We start from the raw sequence: 9,373 nt of genomic DNA, 5'->3' as shown, positions 1-9,373 counted from the left end.
TTTGATGTGATAAAACTTCAGAACAAAATAATAATAAAAGAATTTCACTGTTTTTTAAATAAAAATCTATTCAGTATTATTTTCATTTATTTTCAAGTTGTGGAAAAAGTATTTTTTAAAAAGCTAAACAAACCTAAACCATGGCTATATTCTAGTTGGAAGTATTTATTTTATCTAATCTTATGGGCCTTTGGAATAAGAAGAACTTAATCTAAATTGTATATTGTAATTGTATCTAAATCTATATTTTGTCATCTTCCATATATGATTCTAACTCAGGCCAGTTACATGTGAAATAATCCCTTTAAAAAGAATATTCCCTATTTTAAGCCATTGACATGTCATCATAAATATATACACCCACTGTGTACAGTTTGGCATACACAAACCTGAGTTTTTATGGTAAACTAAAAGTTGAACAGGTACAACTAAATGTCTCTACAATTTTTTTCTTTCTAATTTTTTGGGTAAACATAAATATTGATGTAATCTATTAAATTTATATCTGATATTAATGACTACTTCAGTAACTTGGAGCAATATTCAAATATATATATATAGAATATGTGTCTTGGCAACAACTTGCACATATGCTGTGTCAATTTCCCAGTTTAAAAAATCTGCTAACATAATTAAATCTGTGCATTAATTTATATGTCAAATGTGTCAATTGTGCTGAAATCTCCATTTCAATATATTACTTTGGAGAAAATTTTAACTGAAGTTTTAATAGAGATGAACATTTTGTAGTGCTATTATGTGGGCTAAATCTATAAAATAAAGATATTAAATGTCCTTTTATTAGGAATTTGTAAATTTAACAGTATTCTCCAATATAAGACGTTTCATTTAATCACCTAACAGTAGCTTGTAGTGTTGGTGTTTTGTCTGTGTCTTTATTTCTAACCAAGCTGACTGAAATGCCTTCTTCTATTTTTTGTATAAATATTTGCTTAACACAATAATCTCTCTTCCAATATTCAGGTAACTTTCTCTAATTTAATGACCATTCATACATATCCTTAGCTTCAAAGGGATCCTTTAAACATGGTTTTCATTCTTTGGGATGTTGAAATCCCCTCTGAAAATCTAATGAAGGCTATGAAACTTTTCCTAGGAAAAATAATATGTAGGCAAGCACATGCGTGCATGTGCACGCGCACACACACACACACACACACACACACACACACACACACAGACATCATTTTACATGCCTGTTCAGGAGGTGCACAAAATCTCTTGAGGTGCATTGGGTGGACAGGCCCCTCAACCAGAAGCACTCAATGAAACTTTCTGAGGAATCTTTTAAAATCATTTTCTTAAATATCCTTCTGATTCTTAAAACATGATCTTTGATTAAATGTGCCTCAGCTCTTTGAAACTCAAAAAAATCTGACTTGGACATTTTCTAAGTGTCACACTGTGTCCTTCAGCCTTTGGCCGCCCTGCCCCTGTCCATTCAGCAGGGTTCTGACCACAGTGTTTACAGCCCTCCGCCTGTAAGCCCTGATCCTGGGTTTCCATTTAGTCCTGAAGCGTCTGTGTAACAAGCTTGTTTCTGCTTTCTAGGAACCACTGATCCAAATTAATATCGAGAGCAGCTGCTTAAAAATGTTAGCTCATTTTTTCCTGAAATAATATCTTTCTGACATCTGATAGCACAGACCACCATGATATTTTCCAGCTGAGTATTCTACCTTGCAGCCTTTGGGCTCAAGTTGGAAGAACTAACAACAGTGCTCCTGGGACCACACGCATTGTCAATATTCAACATGATGAAACCTTCTTGCAAACCAGTACTGCAGAGGAACCCACTGTACAAACATCCAACATCTCAGCTGACAGGAGAAACAGAGTTAAGTGATTTTTAGAGAACATACTCATTTGTGGAGTTAAAATACAATTGATTCAGCAATTCACATGGGTGAAAGTTAGACAGTAATTCATAGCAAAAATTTACATAAATCCCCAAGTTACATAAGATGATTATTCCCCCTCTGGATATTTGTTTTTGGAGAATGCCATTCAGTAAATGTGGCTGCTTTATGCTTCATTTTTTTCTGTGTTCCTACCTGACCATTTGGCATTCCTTAATGACTACATGTACAAAAGGTAGGCATCAAGGAGCATAAGAGAAAGAAAATTAAAAAGTCATAATCACATATAACTGGGATGTATTTCTAATGGAGACTTCATGATGGAAAATTGTGTGCAATTAACAGTTCAATTACATGAAACACTTCAGTGAAGCTGTTACTTTCTTTTTCTTTTTTAAACAATCTTTTAACTCTGTGTTAGCTAGAGACTCAACTCTGTTTATTATTTTCTAATTTTCTTTATTAAAATATCTTTCCCGTAGTATTTATCACCCAATGTACTCTCTGGGGAGTAAAGAACACACTACATCTGAAATTTCAAAGGTGGGTCATTTTTTGACCCTCAGGAGTCCCCATGTTTTGCGGCAAATATGACCACTATCGAACACCTCCACGGAATGTGTAGATTATTTCTATTTGTGGACAAGTCCTTGATTAGAACTTATTATGGCATAATTTTTGTCTCTTGTCCCTTAAAGTAGAATCCTAAATCAAACAAGAAAGTCAATTAAGGAGTCCAACTTTATAATTTCTGATTAATTAAAAATTACTATACAGAGAAATTGGTATGTTTCAGTTATTTAAAAAGTATAGTAACATGGCTGGACTTCAAGCATTTTAGATAAAGTAACTTCTTGCTCAGTTGTATAGTTAATGAAAGCAGGAATTCATACCTGACTTTTGAATGCACATGAGATGCCTATTTCTTAATAAAATTTAATTAGTCAGAATTGGATTGCCATCAACACTCATAATAATTGTCACAAAGGCCGGAAGAGGAGTACTAACTGCAAAGCCCATGAGCTAGCGTGTATGGATGTATGTGTACACATGTCTACCGCCTAGCACCTCAGAGTGGTGTCAAGTTACCAAATTTTCAGCGTTGTTATTAATGAGAAAGACAGAAAACAGCAGCAGGTTAATGATGTTTTCACCATTACCAAGTTTGAAGACAATGAACTCTACTCAGACCACAGAAGAAAAATTCAAAAGGAATGGAAGAGTTTGTGCTAACTGAGAGAAAATAACTAAATGAGTTTCCATGGAAAATCGGGAGCTTAAGCTTCTGGGAGCATCAGAGAGAGGGAGGATGTCGTCCTCAGAAATCCAGCCATTCAGCAGCTGAAGAAATGTGAAAAAGAGGACCATCCAGTGCAAGCTGAGGATTAGAACAGACACCAACTGCATAGAAGTTTTCAATTGTTTTGGCAGGCAGAAAAGGCCAAAGCTGACTGAAGCAGAATACCAAGGGATGTTTTTCAACCATGAATAAAGAAGTCAAATCATGTCAAGTGAGCCTCCTGACTTGGACTTAGAAAGGTTTCCAAAGAGTGGGAAAGAGTTGCTGAAAGTCTGAGAGTGAGGTGATTAATTTCCATTAAAATCACATGCGAAATTAATAAATTGAGGGCTAGCCATCTAGGAGTCTCTAATCTACATCTGTCCAACTGTCAGGGTCTGTTGATTTCTTCAGTAACTGTCTCTCCACTCTACTGTCTTTAGCCTATGTCACCATCCTAATCCAAACCGTCATCCTCTCACACATGGACAAAGCGAGAGTCTCCTAAATGGTATTCCCTCCCATTGATTCTCCAAACGGTCACTAGAGAGGGGTATTGAAAATGCAAATTGTGACAACCAGAGCCTGCTGCTAGCCAGAATGTACTGCCTTTGTATAAATTTTAAGGGACCTTTTCCTCAAGACAATTTACTTCCATCTGGCAAAAATTGGACAGAGTATAGTTATTTTGTTAGAACAAGACATTTTATCACTGTCTACTAGAAACTCACCAAAGTAAATATATAAGTACAGGATGTCTATAATGCGAATAGCAAACACCTAAATGTGGGGCTGCCATGTGTACTAAGCCACGAGCCATAGGCAGTAGCCCAACCTAGTCCTCCGATGATGCAAGCTTTCTGTGGCTTCTGTTTCCTCCCAAGTTAAAGGTGGGAACCCCTAACATGCCCTGGTCTCTGCTTGCACGGCTCTGCACTGGTCTCTGCTTGCACGGCTCCACCTGCCCGAGACATCTTTTCCAATGCCACTCCTTTTGGACTGACTACCTTTCATCCTCCTTTGTTTGAGTATGAATGCCATCTCCTCCAGGAAGCACGTCTTGAAGACTGGATTTAGGCCACCTGAGTCATCTTTGTACCTGAGCACATCACAGTTTCATATCTAATACCTTACCTGAAGAAGGAAGGCTGCTTACTTGTTCACTGCTTCACAATCCTTGACACAGTAATGTACATACAGTGGACATTTAATGCATATCTGTCAAATGTATGAGTGAAAGCTAAACATATAAATTAGTGCTGCCTAGTGAATAGGCATGTGTTGAATTATAAATTATAATGCCTTAATAGAAAGCAATTTAAAGATAATAAAAATCAAGGAAAAAAACATGAAATTAATATTTAGAAAATTAGAGTTGAGCTGCATGATATGCTTCTGTCTGTACTGTTCCTAACTATGAACTTGAGTGTATTACCTTCCTTAAATTAAATTCCATATCATAAAATAGAAAAGTTCTTCTTACTTCTCCATATACATTTCAGGTGCCTCAAAACTGAATTGTTATTTCTTTTGTTCTAAAATGTTTCTGTTTTGCCGGACTCAGTGGCTCAGCCTGTAATCCCAGTGCTTTGGGAGGCTGAGGTGAGTGGATTACCTGAGCCCATGGGCTCGAGACCCACCTGGGCAACTTGGTGAGACCTCATCTCTACAATAAATCAAAAATTAGCCGGGCGTGGTAGTGCGTGCCTGTAATGGCGGCTATTCAGAAGGCTGAGGCGGAAGGATCGCCGGAGTCCAGCAGGTCAAGGCTGCGGTGGCCGGGAGCGGCCACTGCACTCCAGTCTGGGCGACCAAGTGAGACTCCAACTCAAAAAAAAAAAATCTGTTTTAAAATCTTGCTAGCATTAAAAATAAAATATTACTTATGGGAAGTCCTAAGGAGGTTCAAACAAACAGAGTTGTATCGTCTCTTCTAGAAGCCTATAGCATTTAACTTCAATTAGAAGTATTTGTGAGTTTTTGTTTCCTGTAAAGCTTTCAAATAATTATATAATCTCGTATGTTTGTCCATTTCAGCCTCAGAGATCAATAGGTCAATAAGCTCCATCAGCCTACACAACTTATCAGTAGATGTATCAGTACACACATCAACGTTCCAGGCACTTCTGCCTGAAACAGAGGGACTAGGAACGCATGGACATGGCCAGAGCTCAAGGTCATCTTGGTACCTAGGCCTCACCTGGCAGACCAGTGGCTCCGCCCCCACCAGGCAGTGACCTACTCTGCGGCAGGCCGCAGGAGCGTGCCCCGCCCGCCGTGGGTTTCATGGGAAGCTGACTCTGCTTTCCCAAAAGCATTTGAGTGATGTCATCCCCGCCTTTTGTAATTTCTCAAAACTTCAAGGGCTTTCTGTGCCCCCGCCTGAGTGCTCTCCCCCCCACAGCAGACCATCTGCCCCCTTTAATTGACTCTCGCTTCACCTCAGACTCCAGAGCAGTCCTGCCCTTAAGAGCAGAGAAAACTGTTCAAGCAACACAGTTTAAGAAACGTGCATTGACTTCCTTCAACAGACGTGATCGTTCCTGCTCTCACGACACTCCATTTCTCATGCCATCGAGCTTCTTTCCTTACCAACCCTCTTGTTTACAATAAGCAGGTTCCTGTCTGGGTCTTCACGTATATAGTCTTCGTGGAACCTGCATTCTTACTGGCCCGAGTCTGGCTTTGCTTTCATCAATCTTCTCAGAGACCGGAGGTCTGTTCTTCAATCCCTAGCCTGAAGTTAAAGCGCCTCAGCTGAGGTCTGACCCTTCGACACAGCTGTCTGCATGGACTCCATCCATCTTCATTCCTAGAGTAACCCCCTAACCTGGACCACACGCCTAGATTCCCATGTTCAGGCTGTCAGTGTTGCCCCTGGATTCTAAGCTGCTCCTAGCTGAAAGCCTCCTGCTGCCTTCAGCTGAGCATGGCTTGGTCCCTCCAGATACGACACACTCTAAAACCATCTCATCCTGTTTGCTCCCCGGGGAGGGGTCCTCTGTGTTGGATGAGAGTGAGAGCTCTGACTTCCTGGTTGATGTCACTCCTGCCCATGAGACTTTCTCCTCTCCTTCATTGCCTCCTGTAGTTCTCTTGTCCGGCTTTCACACAGCTGCAAGTCACTAGAGCTTTCTAACCGCTGGACAAAGTACCCAGCGTGTCCTAGGTATGATCCCAGTTGAGTCTCAGAATGGGCATGCCATAGTCCCAAGTTTAGTTTACACTTGGAAGAAATAAACCAAGGTTTACAATAGTTAATGACTTGCCTAGTAACAAGAGGTAGAACTGGGACTCAGAACTAAGTCTGCTGAACTCTAATGCCCATATTTTTAATTGCTACACAAATATGCCTCAACCCAGGAGTGATAGAGTTACTAATCTTCTTTGGACAGATGCCCTCTTCCAATCTGAAGGGAACAGGAGTAAAGTCCAGCCAGCAATGATGAGTCTTGGAGGTTCCGTGGATCAGACACTTAATTGACTCAATCAAAAGGAAAACACACCTGGAAGAGTCAGGCAGATGGGAAGGTCAGCCATGGACTTGGTCACTTTCAGGGCACCGCCCAGGCAGCAAGAGGGGGCAGTTCCCAAAAGTCCACGTGGGTCCATAAGATACAACAGCCCATTTCCTACGCTGATCAGTCAACCTGATCAGGATGTGGTCGGTGTGCCCAAGATTGTTTCAGTCCTTGCACTTAGGAGAGGAAGAAGAGAGGGCCAGACAGGGTTTGCAGCTGTGTAGTAAAAGCTAGGCAGCTCTAAAGAGGAGGCTACAGGTACCACTTAATACCAGTTAACAGAGCTGCAGATGTGCTAGCTTTCTTTAGAAACTTCCCCAAATTCCTCTTTAGTTTGCAACAGATGGCTGTTCCGCCTCTACTGAGTTGTTTTCCACAGAAGAGGGAATTTGGTACCTGTTCTACTATTCAACAGAAAGGCTCATGAAAATATTCTTTAATCTTAGCCATAACTTTCATTAATTTGCATTATTTTTTTCTTCTAGAACAAGTTTTGATGGTGACGATCATTTGCTCTTGATCTAGACTATAATTCTTATAATATAGGCTCTATTTGCTTTACTGGTTTTTAACAATCACAACAGTTTGTCAGTTTTTTAAAAGTTGTGGTTAATTAAACCCTTCAGAGCCTCTCCAGGTACATTCACGCCATTCCATCATTCAGTCTGCTTTTTTTTCTAAAAGAGTTTTTAATTTAATACAAAATGATGATCACCCCTGTTGTGTTAATTTCCTGCTTTGAGTTTGCCCAGCATATCCATCTGTGATGACGGCTGCTATGGGCTGAGCTGTTTCCTCCAAAATGTCACACATTGGAGTCTTAGCTCCCGGTACCTTAGAACTTGGCTTATAAGGCAACATGGTCATTGCAGGCATAATTAGTTAAAATTAGCTCATACTAGAGTAGGGCAGGCATCTACTCCGATGGGACCAGTGTGCTCATACAAAGGGGGAGTTTGGGCAGAGTCATCACACAGACAGGATGCATATGAAATGAAGGCAGAGGTTTGGGTGGGGGAGGCCGATGCATATCCAAACCAAGGGGTCACGAGCACTGCCAGCAGAACATCCGAAGCTAGGGAGAGGCATGGAGTGATTTTCCCTGGAAGCTCTCAACAGAAGCCCACACTACCACACCTTGATCTTGAATTTCCAGGCTTCAGAGCTGTGAGAAAATGTATGTTGTTTAAGCCACCTGTTTGGGGGTGCTTTGTTACAGCAGCCCTAGGAAACTCACACAACTGCTTTTCATTTCAAATCTATCATTTAGTCTGAAACATCTCATAAGATTGCTCCCTAGAATTTATCCTAGATATGGACTAACTACACAAAACCGTGGTTTGTAAACTCCGTTTCAAATTTTTCTTAGCTAGGCATCTTATCGTCGCTGCGAGGACTGCTCTCACACCTTCATTCTCTCACTTATTGTTGCCTGTTCTGTCACTGAAATTTTAGAAATATTTGAGAGGCCAGCAAAATGAAAATAACTGATAAACTATGCTATTAGAAAAAATTTCCAACCTGACAGCTCAAGATTTCGAGGCTTAAGACTTTTTTCTTCCCTTTAAAAAAAGAAAATATTTCAAAATACTTGGGTTTACGTATGTGTAGCCATATTAAGACTACACAAGTGAATTTAAAACATCAAGTAAATCCCTTGGGCTAAATTTCTATGATTTATGCCTGCAATAATATAAACACTTTTTGAAAATTGAAAATTTTCCAGGCACAGCACTAAATGTGCTATATACATTATCCAAGTGAAACCTCATAAATGTATCCTAGGTGGTAATACTCTCATTACCTCTTTCAGAAATAAATAAACCAGCAGTTAGAAAAGTAAATTAAGTATCTTGCCCAAGGTTACACAGCAAGTAAGTGATGGAACCAGAATTCTAATCCACGTGTCTAACTCTAATGCTCAAACTCTTAACTTTACACATGCTTCTATCAATTGATGAATAAAAATACACACTGATTGCTTCAGCCACCTAATAGTTGCCCTGTGTTGGACAAGGTAATTAACGTGAGTTTTTGTCCTCTACAAAAAAAAATCAGTAATGACACATTTTAAGATTGTCACATGCCTCTCACAGAAACAAAGATCCGAATATCACATGTTCTCACTCATATAATGGACCTTGAACATCCAATGCAATACTATAAGAAAATAGCCGGGCTCGGTGGCTCAGCCTGTAATCCCACGCCTTTGGGAGGCTGAGGTGAGCGGATTGCCTGAGCCCACGGGTTCGAGACCCGCCTGGGCAGCAAGACCTCATCTCTACAATAAATCAAAAAAATCAGCCGGGTGTGGTAGTGCATGCCTGTAATTCCAGCTACTCGGAAGGCTGAGGCGGAAGGATCGCCGGAGCCCAGCAGGTCGAGGCTGTGGTGGCCGGGAGCAGCCACTGCACTCCAGTCTGGGTGACAGAGTGAGACCCCAACTCAAAAAAAAAAAAAAAAAACTTAGTTGGGCGAGGTGGCATGCATTTATAGTACCAGCTACCTGGGAGGCTGAGACAGAACGCTCACCAGAGCCCAGGAGGGCAAGGCTGTATAAGCCATGATCATGCCACTGCACTCCAGTCCAGCTGACAGAGTAAAAAAAAAAAAAAAAGAATCAGACAAGCAAGTTCTTTATAAGTTAAGCAAAGATAAAGCCCTGAATAAAGGTCAAGGAGAAACATAAAAAA

This window comes from Carlito syrichta, unplaced genomic scaffold, assembly GCF_000164805.1.
Source record: "Carlito syrichta isolate Samal-C Ts95f unplaced genomic scaffold, Tarsius_syrichta-2.0.1 Scaffold314382, whole genome shotgun sequence".
Classification (NCBI taxonomy): Eukaryota; Metazoa; Chordata; class Mammalia; order Primates; family Tarsiidae; genus Carlito; species Carlito syrichta.
This window is presented reverse-complemented; position numbering follows the sequence as displayed.